Source organism: Acinonyx jubatus, chromosome X (assembly GCF_027475565.1).
Source record: "Acinonyx jubatus isolate Ajub_Pintada_27869175 chromosome X, VMU_Ajub_asm_v1.0, whole genome shotgun sequence".
NCBI classification, from domain to species: domain Eukaryota; kingdom Metazoa; phylum Chordata; class Mammalia; order Carnivora; family Felidae; genus Acinonyx; species Acinonyx jubatus.
Window position 1 is genome coordinate 16,142,456 of NC_069389.1, and position 15,222 is coordinate 16,157,677.

Below are 15,222 nucleotides of genomic sequence, written 5' to 3' on the forward strand. Positions count from 1 at the left end.
TGAGTTGATTTGTGTGTCTGTGTCTTTTTAGCAGAAAGTTTATTTTCTATTTTTTATTTTAAATGCTGTATAGTTACCAGTGTTACATTAGTTTCAGGTGTACAACATAGAGACTCAACAATTCTATATATTCAGTGCTCATCAAGATAAGTATACTCTTAATTTCGCCATGATATATTTTGAATTAGTTTTCATATGAGTTTATTGTTTTACCCATGGATCTGTAATTGCTCCACATACCACTGTTGAAAAGGCCTATCCTTTTTCCAGTAAATTACTTTTGCATTGATAAAAATCAACTGGCTGTACTTGTATGCATCTATTTCTGGGTTCTATATTATATTCCATTCATCTATGTGTTTATCCCTTCACCAGTACCATAGAATTTTGATTGCTAAAGCTATATGGTTAAGTCTTAAAATTGGGTGGAGTGGATCCTCCCACTTTATTTTTATCTTGTAGTAGATATTTTAGTTCCTTTACCTTTCCATATAACTTTTAAAATAAGCTTGTGTTAAACCTATACAAGAATTTGGGGAGAACTGATATCCTTAGTATGCTGAGTCTTCCAACCTATGAACACAGCATGCCTTTCTCTATATTTAGATCTTTGAATTTTTTTTATTGGCACTTTTAGTTTTCAGTATTTAAGTCCCATAAAGTCCTATACATGTTTCGTTAGATTTATACTTATTTTTTTGAGCAATTACAAATGGTACTGCTTTTCATTTTTGTTTCCACACATTCATTGTCAGTATGCAGAAATATAATTTATTCTTGGATTCTCATCTTGTATCTTACAAATTTGCTGAACTTATTATTTTTAGTTTTATGTAGATTCCTTCGGATTTGCACTGGAGATAATCATTTCACTTGTAAATAGGGACAGTTTTATTTCTTCCTTTCCAATCTGTATGTATTTTATTATTTCCTTTTCTTGCCTATTACACTGTTAAGAACTTCCAGAACTATGATGAATAGCAGTGGTGAGAAAGGAGATCCTTGTGGCGCCTGGGTGGCTCAATTGGTAAAGTGTCCAACTTCAGCTCAGGTCATGATCTCATGGCTCATGGATTCAATCCCCATGTCAGGCTCTTTGCTGACAGCTCAGAGCCTAGAGCCTGGAGCCTGATTTGGATTCTGTGTCTCCGTCTCTCTCTCTCTCTCTCTCTCTCTCTCTCTCTCTCTCTCTCTCTCTCTCTGCCATTCCCCTGCTTGTGCTCCATCTCTCTCTCAAAAATAAACAAACATTAAAAAAAGGACATCCTTTTCTTGTTCCTTCCTGATATTAAGAGGAAAGCATTCTGTCTTTCACCATTGAGTATGATGTTATCTGTGGGTTGTTTTGTTTTTGGTATATGTTCTTTATGAAACTGAGAAAGTTTCCTTTTATTCTTAGTTTGATCAGTTTTTGTTATGAATGTTTAATCCAGTTTAATGCATGTCTGCACAATTAACAATGTGATTTTTCTTCCTATTTAATATGGTGGACTATACCAAATGATTTTTGAATACTGAGCTAGTTTTACATCCTTGGAATAAAATCCATTTGATCACAGTGTACATTTCTTTTCATATGTTACTTGATTTCTTTTGCTAATATTTGTTGAGGATGCTGTGTCTATGTACTTGAGGGATACTGGTCTATACTGCTTTCTCTTCCGTACTGTCTTTAGGTCTTGGTTTCAGGCAATAATGTCCTCATAACATGAGTTGTGAAGTGTTTTCTCTTCTTTTTTTCTGGAAAAGACTGTATAATTCATGTTATTCTTTTATTCTTGATATTCCAGATCCTTCTTTTAAAATTTCTTTTCTGCTTGAAGAACTACCTGTAGTCATTCTTCCAGGGTCTGCTATAGACAAATTCTCTTAGCTTTCCTTTATCTGAGACTGTTTTGAACATACCTTCATTCCTGACGGATATTTTCACTGGGCATAGAATTCTGGGTTGGCAATTCGTTTCTTTCAGCACTTGAAAAATGGTGCCATTTCCTTCTGGCTTCCATGGTTTCTAATGTGGGATCTGTCATCATTTGAATCATTGTTCCCTTATATGTAATAGTTCATTATCTTTAGCTGCTTTCAAGATTGCCTTTTAGTTTGATTAAATTTTTTTTAAAAATTGTGGTAAAATACAACATAAAATGTGCCATCTTAAACACTTTTTAGTGTACAGTTCACTGGTGTGTTAAATATATTTACAGTGGCACCTGGGTGGCTCATTCTGTTAAGTGTCCTACTCTTGGTTTCGGTTCAATCATGATCTCACGATCTATGAGGTCCAGCCCCACAGTGGGCTCCTGGCTAACAGCATGGAGCCTGCTTGAGATTCTCTCTGTCTCTGCCCCTCCCCTGCCCATGTTCTTGTTCCCTCTCTCTAAGTAAATAAACATATTCACATTGTTGTATGACCGATCTCCAAACATTTTCATCTTGTAAAATTGAAACTCTATACCAATTAAACAAGTTCTCATTTCCAAAGGTTTGATTTTGATGTGGCTGGGCATAGATTATTTTGGGTTTATCTTGTTTGGGTTTCAGTTTCTTGAATCTGTAAGATTTTGTCTTTTGCCAAATTGGGCAAGTTTTAGCCATTATTTCCTCAGGTCCACCATAAATCTTTTGTTAATGTTCCCCAGAATCCTAATGCTCTCTTATTTTTTGTCAGTTCATTTTTTCCTCTGTTGTTCAAATCAGGCAATTTCTGTTGTTCTATCTTCAAATTTATTCTTTCCTGTTATCTCCATTTTTCTATTAAGCCCACGTAGCAAATTTCAGTTACTCTGTTTCAGTTCTAAAGTTTCCATATTCTGCTTTGCATCTTTTCTAAGACTAATTTTTCATTTGTTTCAAATGTGTTTGTGATTGCTCACTGGAGCATTTTTATGATTGCTGCTTTAAAATCCTTGTTAGGTAATTCCAACATCTGAAGCATCCTGGTGTTGGTATCAATTGACTTTTTTCTCATTCATGTTGTGATTTTCCTGGTTCTTAGTATAGTGTTCTTCAAATGAAGAATGGACATTTGGAGATAAGACTCTGGATCCTACTTAATCTTTTTTAGCAGGCAGTCCACCAGTTGAGATGTAGCGTGAGGGCAAGGTGAATGTGTATGTTCAGCTTACCGCTGGGCCCCACAGAAACTACCCTGGCAAAATAGGAGCAATGACTCTTGCTTTTTTGAACAGGGGTAGGATGGAAGTTCAGCTACATTCTTGGTCCCAGTGAAGGTTGGGCAACAACCTGCACCATCGCATTGCTTCTGAGTAGGGGTGCAAGCTCCCTGATGGATCACATTGACAAAAGGGAGACAGAAAGCAGAGGGATGACTCACACTACTTTGTTGCTATAAGGTAGAGTGGAGAGCTCAGCTTCCAGAAGGGCCCATCTAACAGGATAAGTGGAAGGCCAACCAGCCCTGCCATCCACCATTTTGTTCTGCCTTATAGATGCCAGATGGGGGTGGAGGCTGAGCTGTCCACCAGGCCCCAATCACATCAGGAAGGAACGGAAGCAGAGTTGACTAGTCCACCTCCAATCATCTTGTCCTGCCTTGTTGATTTTGAGTGATGGGGTAGGCTCAGCTCCTCAGTAACAAAGGGGAGGGGGAGGCTTACTGGGGACTAGCCTTGCCTCACATCACTTTGTTAAGTCTCGTTTCCAGATTGGGGTTGAGGCTCAACTTGGCTCCTAGACCCCACTGACACTACTTTAGTGACAGCATCACATCCTTCTGCAGGTGGTGGGATGGGGGGGGGGGCGGGCAGTGAGGGAAGATCAGACTCCTACTCTACTTGTCAAAACCACTCAGCTGGGGGAATCAAAGTGTTGTCTGCTTTTGCTAGTCAGGGAATGAGATATGAGGTCCTTGATCTGCATAGCTAACATCACCAGGTGGAGGAAATCAAGCACTGCCACTTGCTTCTTTGGAGTAAGATAGGGCTTTTCTGGAGTGCTTGCCTATAGTAGGGAGTGTCCTACCAAAAAATTAACTGTTGTTCGGCTACCCTTTCCCCAGTCACTTGGCTAAAGAGAACAGACTTTTCCTGATGCCCTTTTTGTCTGTGCCTGTTTGTGGTTCAGGTTGGAGGCTTTTACAGGACCCTGTCCAAGATACATGGGAGGCAATAAAAAAAAAAAAAACCCAAGGAACTCACTATTAGCGTCATTCCTTGAGTACCAAAGTCTGTAGGAAGTCTGCCTTATTTCCACATTTCAGTGTTCCTGTGCTTGTTTGATGTGTTATGTCTAAGGTGTTTTAGCTGTAAAAGAGAACCTAGGAGGAATAGGGCTCCTCCAGCTGGGCAGAACCAGAAGTCTACCCCTAAGTAATTAATTTTATGTTGAAAATAACATTTATCTTCTTTGTGTGTGTATGTGTATTTTAAAAGGAACTTTATTGGGTGTCAAGGGTAATAATATTTACTTTCTAGTCTTCTACATGATGGTTAAAAATGCACTATGGAAAATTGCTATAGCATTATGGATCATAATTCTCTTAAAGTTCCAATTATATCTGTTTATAACATTCCTGGCTAACTTAGCTTGCTTCATGTTATTTAACTACCTGTCCGCTTCAGTACTTTTTAACTATAATATTCTAAAGGAAAAAATTCTGTTTCATTCATCATCACCTAGTAATATACTTTACACACTCAGAACAGCCAGGGTGAAAAGTTCACTTTAAAATTCATTTATGAGCTCTTTTCGATAATCCAAAGGTAATCTTATTTTTAATTTGTCTGTTACATTTCTCTCTTTAAGAAACACCAACTCTGCTACCAAAATCCATTGTGATAGTTATTCCTCTTGAATTATACCAATAGCCAGCAGAACTTGAAGGAAAGGAGGCAAACGGTTTTGTTTTGCATTTTCCTAATTCTTTAAATGAAACACCTGTATATCTCACCTAACCTAAGAAAAGGATTCTTGAATTCATTTATCTACTGACTTATATTTAATTTCGGAGAGTCTAGACATTTGGTTTTGACTGACCTTCCATTACTTCCTGTACTCTTGCTTTAAATAAGAAACTATAGAACAGTATAACAAGACTGAAGAGACTGTAAGGAAAAAACCATTGCTTTGCTCTTTGCTTTCTTGCTATTATTTCCTATAATTAACATTCTTCATTGTGTCCTCTAGAAACTCTGCTCTGGCTGGGAAAAGGGGTAGTCCAGGTGATGAGGTAACATAAGGTGTCTCCATAGAATATAGGACTCTACTGACCCAGTTGGAAAACCAGAATTCTAGGAAAAGCTTTGAATTTATCATATATAAAAATGAAAACAAATCTATTGAAAGCACGGATTGAAACTAAGTTTTCTGAAGAAATATGTACAAACAGTCCCTGACTTATGATGGTTTGACTTCTGATTTTTCGACTTTACAATGGTGCAAAAATGAGTATTTCATTTCATTCAGTAGAAACCACACTTTGAATTTTTATCTTTTCCTGGGCTAGCAATATGTGGTACAATACTCTCTCATGATGCTGGGAGTGGCAAGGAATGGCTCCCAGGTGGCTATGTGATCATGAGAATAAACAACCAGTAAACTTAAAATAATTGTTTTTCACTTTCAGTTCAGTAATCAATAAATTACATGAGATGTTCAACACTGTTATAAAATAGGCTTTGTGTTAGATGATTTTGACCAACTCTAGGTGAATGTAAGTGTTCTGAGCATGTTAAAGGTAAGCTAGGCTAAGCTATGACGTTTGGTATGTTACATGTATTAAGTGCATTTCCAACTTATGATATTTTCAACTTATGATGCAACATAACCCAATTTAAATTGAGGAAGATCTGTATACAACAAAGCATAGATAAGGATCTTCTATTAACAGCATTAGAGCAAACACTCCATTTAAGTCTCCAAATCAGTAAAAAATAAGCACAATTATGTATACAAGTAGACGAAAAGCACATGAAAAGATCCTTAACATTCTTAGTTATTAGCAAAATGCAAATCAAAACCACAATGAGATCCCACTTATTGCATACTACGATGGTTATAATGAAAAAGAAAGTAACAAGTGTTGGTGAGAATGTGGAGAAACTGGAACTTTCACACACTGCTGTTGGCAATGTAAAATGGTTCAAGCAAGTTGGAAAACAATTTGTCAGTTATTTAAAACATTACATATAGACTTAACATATGACCAAGCAATTCCACTCCTAGATATATATCCAAGAAAATCGAAAAATGTATGTACAAAATGTTCACAGCAGCATTATTCACCATAGCCAACAAGTGGAAACAACCCCAGTGTCCATGAACTGAGAAGTGGATAAACAAAATGTGGTATATCCACAGAGCAGAGCATTACTCAGCCCCCAAAAATGAAGCATTGATACATGCTATAACATGGATGCATTTTGAAAATATTGCTAAATGATGTGAGACACAAAGGTACATATTATATGATTCCATTAATACGAAATGTCCAGAAGAAGCAAATCTATAGAGAAAGTAGATTACTGGTTGCTAGGAATGGGGACAAGAAGGAATAGGGACTGACATCTAATGAGCATGGACTTATTTCTGGGGTGACGAAAATGTTCTGGAATTACTGGTTGCAGAACCTTGTGAATACACTAAAATCCACTGAATTGTATACTTTACAAGAATGAATTTTGTGGTATGTAAATCATATCACAATTTTTAAAAAATTTAATTAGGGCTATTTAACCTAACAGGTAAAAAAAAAAAAAAAAACCCCACACAAAGGAAAAAACCCGCCAATGATTATGCAAAATTTCTTTAATTTCCTTTTCTTATACTGTAGCAAGATAGATGGTAACTTTTTCAGACTGAATCATATCCTATTTTCTGATACTTTGAGGGAGTGTCAAATACACTTTTCTGAAAAGATGCAAGTATAAGGAGACGATGATTTAATATGTGGCAATTCAAAAACAGAGCACAGTTCCCTGAGCACACACCTAGGGACTTCTATGTGAAGAGCTGATAATTAACATCTGGGCAGCCCCTCCTTTTCCAAATACTGTAGTTTTTATTTCAAATGTTCATTTGTAAGACAGCTGTTTAGAAATACCAAAACATTTTCCTGTACAATGTCACACTGTTTCTCAGGCCAGCTCACAAAAGCCTATTTAACCCATAGTATGTTTGGAGAGTAATACCAATTTCACTTTTCTAACTCTACCTATACTTTCCCATAGAAATATATTTCCCATAGAAATATCATGTAAACCACCTAGAACCTTTCTCCCTATAGGAGATTTCATCTTGAACAAGTCACTCACCTACATGCTGTTCTCAACTCAAGCAGGGTAGTCTAGTGGAAAGTCAATGGAATTTGCAACCTGTGATAATTGGGTTTGAATCCCGCCTTCTCTACTTACTAGTTGTGCAACCAAGAGCAGCTTAGTTAACCTTTCTAGGCTTCCTTTCTTCATCTGTAGGTTGAGAAGAATTAGATCTACCTCATTCAAGTTGATATAGACAGTGTCCATTCAGAGAGGGCATTCAGTAAACATTAATCTATGGGATGTATGAATCCACTTTTCTAGTATTAATTACCACAGTATAGTGAACAAAATACAACATTTTTTGATAGCTTAATTTCCCCAGTGCTTGGTGTTATCACTTCAATGATAAAGGTCACTGTAAAACTAGCAAAACCGTAGAAAGTGCAGAATGGTGATTTGAAGGGCATATACCATGTAGTAGAGTTTACAAAAAATCTTCAGGGTAGTCGAGGAACAAGACAAAGCTGATTAAACATAATTTGAAAACGCAGAGTAAATATGTTTTCATTTAGAAAAAGCTTTAGCCTATTAATTTCAAAATAACAAATAATAGAATGCAGGGCTGAAAAACACTGGTGTAGAAAAAAAGTTGGATTTGTACTAATCCCATAATCTAGAACTGTGCTGTTCAATGTGGTAGCCGATAGCCACATGCGACTATTTAAATTCAAATTAAATTTAAATTCAGTTCCTCAGCCACACTAACTACATTTCAAGTGCTCAATACCCACATGTGGCTAGTGACTACCGAACAATGCTGATCTAGAAGTTTTGTTTTAAGTGAATCTTTCAGTTATTTTATATTGTTTTCAAGCTCCTAAAAGTGAAAAATTGAAATAACGTTTTGGGTAACAGAGGTGTTTAGCATAGGTCCTATGACATTTCTGGAGACAAGTTTTCTCCCAAAACACTGTATGTGAGATACACTGCAATCTATTATGTCAAAGTGATCTTTGGCTTCAGACTATCACTTGACATCTACTTCTAACACATATCAAATGACAGAACCAAGTTTCCTGTAACAAGCTTTGTGGACCACAGGATTAGAGGCAAGCTCACAGAGATCTAGATGACCAGGTCAGGTTTGAAGATGAGATCATCATTATCAAGATTATAAAAGTCAATTTACATGGTAGATTAAACATTAACTAGTTTTTAAGGTATGTAAGATACCATGGATATACTAGTTAAGATAGGGAAATCTGATTTAAGTTATGCTACTGCTGTAATTCTATTCATACTAATAGAAGAATGACAGGAAGTGTAACAACATTTTCGGTTTACACATAAATGTAGGGTAGCTAATAGTCAGGAAACTAGCACTATTTCATGAAAAAAAAATCCCAACAAAAATCTCCAAAAGACAACATGGACACCTAACTCCAGGAGGGGCAGCAGGACTAGCTTTCCGTCTTATAGCCGCCTGCTCTTTAGCTTATTCACAGTCCTTTCTAGCTGACACCTTCCAGAGAGGAAGGTAAATATGCATGCAGAGCAGGCAATGCCAGGAAGTGAGCCATTCAGTCACTGTACGCTGAAGCATAAAACACTGTTTATCAGTAGGTAATGTGTCCAAAATGCCCTCGATTACAGAGGTATGTGTATACGACACACAGAGATCATGAAAAGGGTAAGGATGTTATTTTACATTATTTGGTAAGCTGCAAGTGTAACAAGGTTCCCAAGTTAAAAATGACTGCATCAAATTATCATTAACCTTAGCTGTTTTCTAGTAACTGCAAATTACAAGCAATTGATTTAAAAAGGAGAGTGGGGGAGGTAGGCAGGTTGATGGCAGCATAAAGTTGCCAAATGATAAAAAGAGTTTTTAAGAATTAAGAATTTGAGACATAAGTTACAGAGCAAGTCAATACAGAAACCACTTAATGAGGGCAATTAGCTTGATATTATGGTAGAATATGACCATTAATTTTCAGAACATGGAATAAAAAAGTTTAAGTTATCTTAAGCTTTTATTTAAATTATATTTAAATGTTTAGCCCACTATTAAGATGGAAAATTGTTCTACAATCTAATTTACAAGATTTCAATCCAAAATCAAACAAAAACTCTTGACAGTTAAAGAAAAAAGCTTTGATAGAGTCAATTAAACATAACAGCTCATTTTCAGGCAATACTGGATCATGTTACTATAGTTATCAGACTGTCCAAAACTGTCCTTCAAAGCACTTGTGTCCTCTGAGACTTCAATATGGTTCATGAAAAAGGGGTTCTGACATCAAGTCTCAAATGCTGTCGGCTATATCCTTTTTGCAGATTCATCATAGATAACATCATCTTCAAGGTTCTATGAAGTTATGCAGTAAAGACATTGGTCAAACCCTGTTTAACTCTATAATTCCCAAATTCATTTGATTAGGTCTCACTCCTTTGGTTTGTATGTTTTTGGTTTTGGATGGCAGGGATGGTTGCTGGGGCACAGATACACCATTAACATTTCCAGAGACTTCCCAGCTAAAAATGCTGTATACCCTACATAAAGTTCTTTAAGTACAAATACCACATAACAGACCAAATCCAAAGTATTATATTTCTAGACAGAAAAAACCAGTTCCTCATGGCATATTCAAATAACCAAAACAAATGTATTTAGAGTAATGAGGAGGGAGGTGTGCCATATTAATTTCTGTCCCTAAAAGTGAAATTAACAAAATCAATCCTAAAGTATAAAAAATGTGTACATTTTGTTTTGATATGTTTTAAAAAGTAAGTTAAAATTCTACTTCTTGAGACTATATATTGACTTCATACATTTCTTCAGGGACATACTTCCTTCAAGAAGTTGACAACCAGGATACACCAGGTTTCATCGATTATAAGACACTATCATGTGTAAGATACACTGTTATCTTCTATATCACTACAGAAAAAAAAAAACAACACTGCTAATTGAACAATGGTATGCCATGGACTATGAGATGCCTTCCAGTTTGACCAATGTTGAAATGTGAACTTTTCTTTCTTCATTCTTCCACACATATTCTTCAAATGTTCTTTATCTGTTTTCCCCTTTTAAAGAAGATATCAAAGAGGGGAACAATACAAAAAGGGACAAGATTCAAGAGATTTGCATTTACTGTACCCTTACATTTATATTAGGATATTATGATGGCTCTGTTTAAACAGATCAAACAAATCATTTTTAATTGCTCTACTTGATTCTGAAAAAATCACCCCAGAGGAAAAACAGAGAACTTCCTCAGACAATTCGGTTAGAGACAGGATTCATTATATTACTTATTAAACACTTAAACCATGCACTGAACCACCTACCTTATGTATATTATCATTTCATTTAATTCTTACCACAACTCTATGAGATAGGTATTATTTCATCCCTCTTTTTACACATTAGAATGTTGCAGCACAGAGACCTTAAACAACTTGCATAAGATTACTAAATTATTAAGTGGCAGAGCCAGGACTCAAAACCAGGTCTGTATGGCTCCAAAGCCTAAGTTCTTTAACACTTTGCCATACATTCAAATTATCTCATAAAGTGCCTTCTCAATTTCAAGGAGATAAGTAAAATTGAAATATTTAATTGCTAGCAACTGATATATAAAATGTATGAAAAACTTATGTCTTATATGGATACATTTTATCCTAAATCTGCTTCATAAAATGCATACATTTGTGTTTTTTAACTCTACATTTCATAACAATTAAAATTTATAGTTATTTTATCTTTGCTTTTATGTTATTTGGTATTAAACTGACAAACTGGAATATATGAGATCTGCTAACTGTTCCAGATTAATGATACGGAAAACTATCAATTCTGAAGTGCAAGAGGGGAAGACATCTAATGCCAAGAATTAAAATACAGTTGTTTGTATTTTCTATTATGTGAATTGGGGAATCAGATATATAATATATATGTCTGCACAATTGTATCCCAAGGCTTTGAAAGTTGTTATCCACCAAAACACATAAACAACTGAGCTCTATCACACTCATGCATTACCCAGAGACCACCAAGATGTCACTGTTGTACACTGTAATCTGAATCACTGGGTCTAAAGCATCTGGTCTGCACTTGGCAAACCGGGGCCTTTCACGTCACCCAACATTCACAGCCTGGTATATCACATGTCCCTGGAACATGGAACTCTAGAGCAAATCTTGTTAATGATCACAATGGTATAAACTTCTTAGTACGTGACAAATTTTTTAAAAATCTTTGCAACAATTCTGCCATTCAGACTTCTGATAAATGATCTGCTACATTTTTGATCAATCTGTAATTCACTGATTATCATGTCCTAGGTCAAGAGTGAACATCCCAATTATGCCACTCTCCTTATATAAAAATAGGATATACTCATTGTGATTTCCTAAACATATTTTAAAAAAGGCAAAGTCGGGGCGCCTGGGTGGCTCAGTCGGTTAAGCGGCCGACTTCGGCTCAGGTCATGATCTCGCGGTCCGTGAGTTCGAGCCCCGCGTCGGGCTCAGTGCTGACAGCTCAGAGCCTGGAGCCTGTTTCAGATTCTGTGTCTCCCTCTCTCTGACCCTCCCCCGTTCATGCTCTGTCTCTGTCTCAAAAATAAATAAACGTTAACAAAATTTTTTTAAAAAAAGGCAAAGCCTGCTTATACTTGTTTCTTTATCTCTTTATGTTAAAACTTAAATGTACCAAATAAATTTCACATTTTGGGTCAACCTAATTAGTATAGGAGGAGCTGTCAAAATAAAACAAACTTTCCTAAGTTTAACAAAAACTGACATCCTATATCATAATCAGTGAAAACAATGAAGTGTTCAGTAATGTGTCACAGTTATTCTAACAGTTGGCATGTAACAATACCTGTCCTGTCCTCAGATCTTCACTTGGGGGAAAGAAAAAAACCCTGAAAGGTGGTACAAATGAAACAGGAAAAGGAAAAGAAACTTAATGAAACATTTTTTTTTCAAAACCAATGATCATACTTTAATAGAATGTTTTTCCCTACACATAAAATATAAGAAACCTAATATCAATGTAGTAGAAATACTATAGAATCCAGTATGATCTTTGAAGATAAAAATGGATGCACATCCACTGAAGATAGTTTCTAACACAAGAGTCTCAATTTTTTATAAAGAAAATATTTATGTAGTTAATATTTTAATTCATTACGGGTACTTGCTATTTAAAAGAATTCAAGGCAGCTATTTTTATACAGCACATTTCTATAAAGCAAACATAACCTTAATTTTATTATTTTGGAAAACTGTTCTTATTTAAATTTACTATCATTTATCCTTTATTGAAAACTGAGAAAAAGTGTCACTTGAGGTCAGGCTTATGATCCAGTAAATGTTATCTCTGAGAGCGGTGGCAAGGAATTTACAGAAGAGCCACAGTCCTTGATACCCATCTCCTAAACAGTCAGATACTCAAAAACATACTAGCATCTTTCAATAACTCATTAAAGAGTTGTGAATTCACCTGGACTACTTAGGAAGCTATTTTGTTTTTAATCTTGTACCAACCTTGACTGCTTATATAGTACTTCCTTTATTATCCTAAATTTGCTTCTTTAAACATTTGGCCTAGTTCTAGCCTATCACGTTCTGACCCATGTTTGAGTTAACCACAAGGGTTTTTTTGTTTTGTTTTGTTTTGTTTTGAGCATCATGAAACCCATGTGAGGTTTGAAAGCAGGAAGGCCATGTAAAGGAATGAAGAAACTGCCTGTACTGTCGGTGAGGTAGTCAGGTCTTTTAAGATTGTTCATATTTTAATGTAAGATTAAAATGATAAGAACAGAAAGAAGATTGATAATCACCCTATTCCTCACCATCATAATTCATTCAGTGGTCATCTACTGGGTCCATAATACATATGTGTCAGGCACTGTGTTAAGTGCTGAGGATACAGAGGAAAAAGTGTCTGCTTACAAGATTTCACAATCTACTAGGAAATTCGAGGCCACAAATTTAAATTCCTATAGAGACCAACCCTGAAACCTTTCAGCCTGGAGAGAAAAAACTTGATGTATTTACTCAAATAAATGACTTTCAAAAAACCGATTTTATTCTGGTAAAATATAATTACTCTCTGGTAAGTACTCCTTACTGAGGAGGAGATGGCATAATAATAAATCCAATATTAGACTTCTGAATGAAAATTCTCAACCCTTTTCCTTACTGGCTCCAATTTCCAAAGTTGTAGCAGAAGTAATTTACTTGAAACAGCTGAACAACTAAAGGCAAAATATCTACAGTCAATTTTTAAAAATCTTTTTAAAATTAATCTAGGCAACACTAGCTCTGTGTGACATACCTTATGCCAAAGTATCAAGAAGATTCTTTGAACATGGCAAATTATGGAATCCTATCTGCCAGGTTCTGGAGACCATGACAGTAACTGAAATAACTAGGCTTTAACAAGTGAGACTGCTTATAATATCATAACTGTTTCTGAAAAATACATGACCTCTAACTACTGGCTTATTTATACCCTAAATTTTTCCACAAAGGATTGGAAGCAGCTAATATAAAGCGAAGCACATGAATTACATGCACCTGGCTTTGAATTGTGGCTCTGCCGTTTACTATTTATAATCTTTGGGCCCTTAACTTCTGAGATTCAGTTTCTTAATCTGTAATAATGAGCACTACAATCGTACTATGTTGGGTCACAGGAAGGATAAGATGAAATAGCATGTAGTATCTGGCATATACTAAGTGTCAGTTTTGTGCCTTCCTTATCCAAAAGTATGCTATGTAGAAAAAGGATAAGGTGGAATTTTAAATGATTTTTTTAACACATTGATACGTGCCAAGCAGAAATGTGGACTGATTATGAGTTGCAAATGTTACCGTTTGCATGTAACAATCAGGCTCAAAGCAAATTCAATTTCTTTTCACAAGGTCAGCACTTTGAGAACATGTTATTAACCTTTTAGCTACACTGTTTAACGCAAAAAAAAAAAAATGTGAAGGAAAAAATGAATGAAAAGACCCTATTGGCATACTGATTTTCACACTATCCATTCAAAGAATGATTAAACGTTCTAAATTCAATTTTCTTATAAAACATCTATAGAATTAAACGGGCTAACATAATTTTAAATGTAATTCTGCTAGTCTTATAAACGTGATTTTCTTTAAAAAATATTCAGTAACTTATCTCAAGAGCTTTTCTATTGAAAAGCAGCGTTTAGTTTAGATTTTAAAAATATGGTCCAAGTCACAAAATACTAAGTACCAGTCGTAAGCACTATTACAACTCTGCTCACGTTAGGGAGAGCAAGTGAACATTTTAAACAGCAGTGGAGGTGACTAGGAAAAAAACTGAAAAGCGATTTGAACTGATCCCCCTCCCCCTCCATTATACCCGAGAATGCAAGTGTCCCGCATCTCACTCAGATCAAACTGAGCCTCGGTCTTACTGACGTAACCGGTAACCCTATCCACCTCTCACACTGCGGAGGCCGGCAGGGCAGCGGCTGCCGCCAAGTACACCACTCATCCGAGCCTGCCCCATTCCACCCCCGCGTTTCAGTCATGCTTTCCAGAAATGGGGTCACTCACTAACTATTACACACACGCAGCCTATCATCCTGTAATCCCCCAAAGTCCGCTGCGGGGATAGAAGACAGCAAAAAGTCAAGAAAGAAGAATCACAGACAAGCCACCATCAGGAATTGATTTTCCACTTCGGAGAGGAGCGCTGATGCCCAGGAGTGGGTCTCGTCTGGATTATTTTCGCAGACCCCGAGTTGGTTCTGGGACAGGGGCGGCTGCAAAAGCTCGATGCTGTGCTGTGTCCAGGGAAATTCTGTTTTGCCGTGTTTGGGTACACTGTTTGGGTTTTGGGCACTCGGTTGGTTGTCTCAGGGACGGTCACCCCGGGCGAAGAAAACCTGAAAGCCCTTTACGGCGGCTGCTGATCGCCTTGAATATCACCCTCTCACCTCCAAGGACAGGAAAC

General features: G+C 36.3%; 1 protein-coding gene across 3 annotated transcripts in view; it reads right to left on the bottom strand.

Moving 5' to 3' along the window:
- Nucleotides 1–15,222, bottom strand: part of RPS6KA3 (ribosomal protein S6 kinase A3) — a 118,988-nt gene that overhangs the window by 102,598 nt on the left and 1,168 nt on the right. The window lies entirely within an intron of this gene.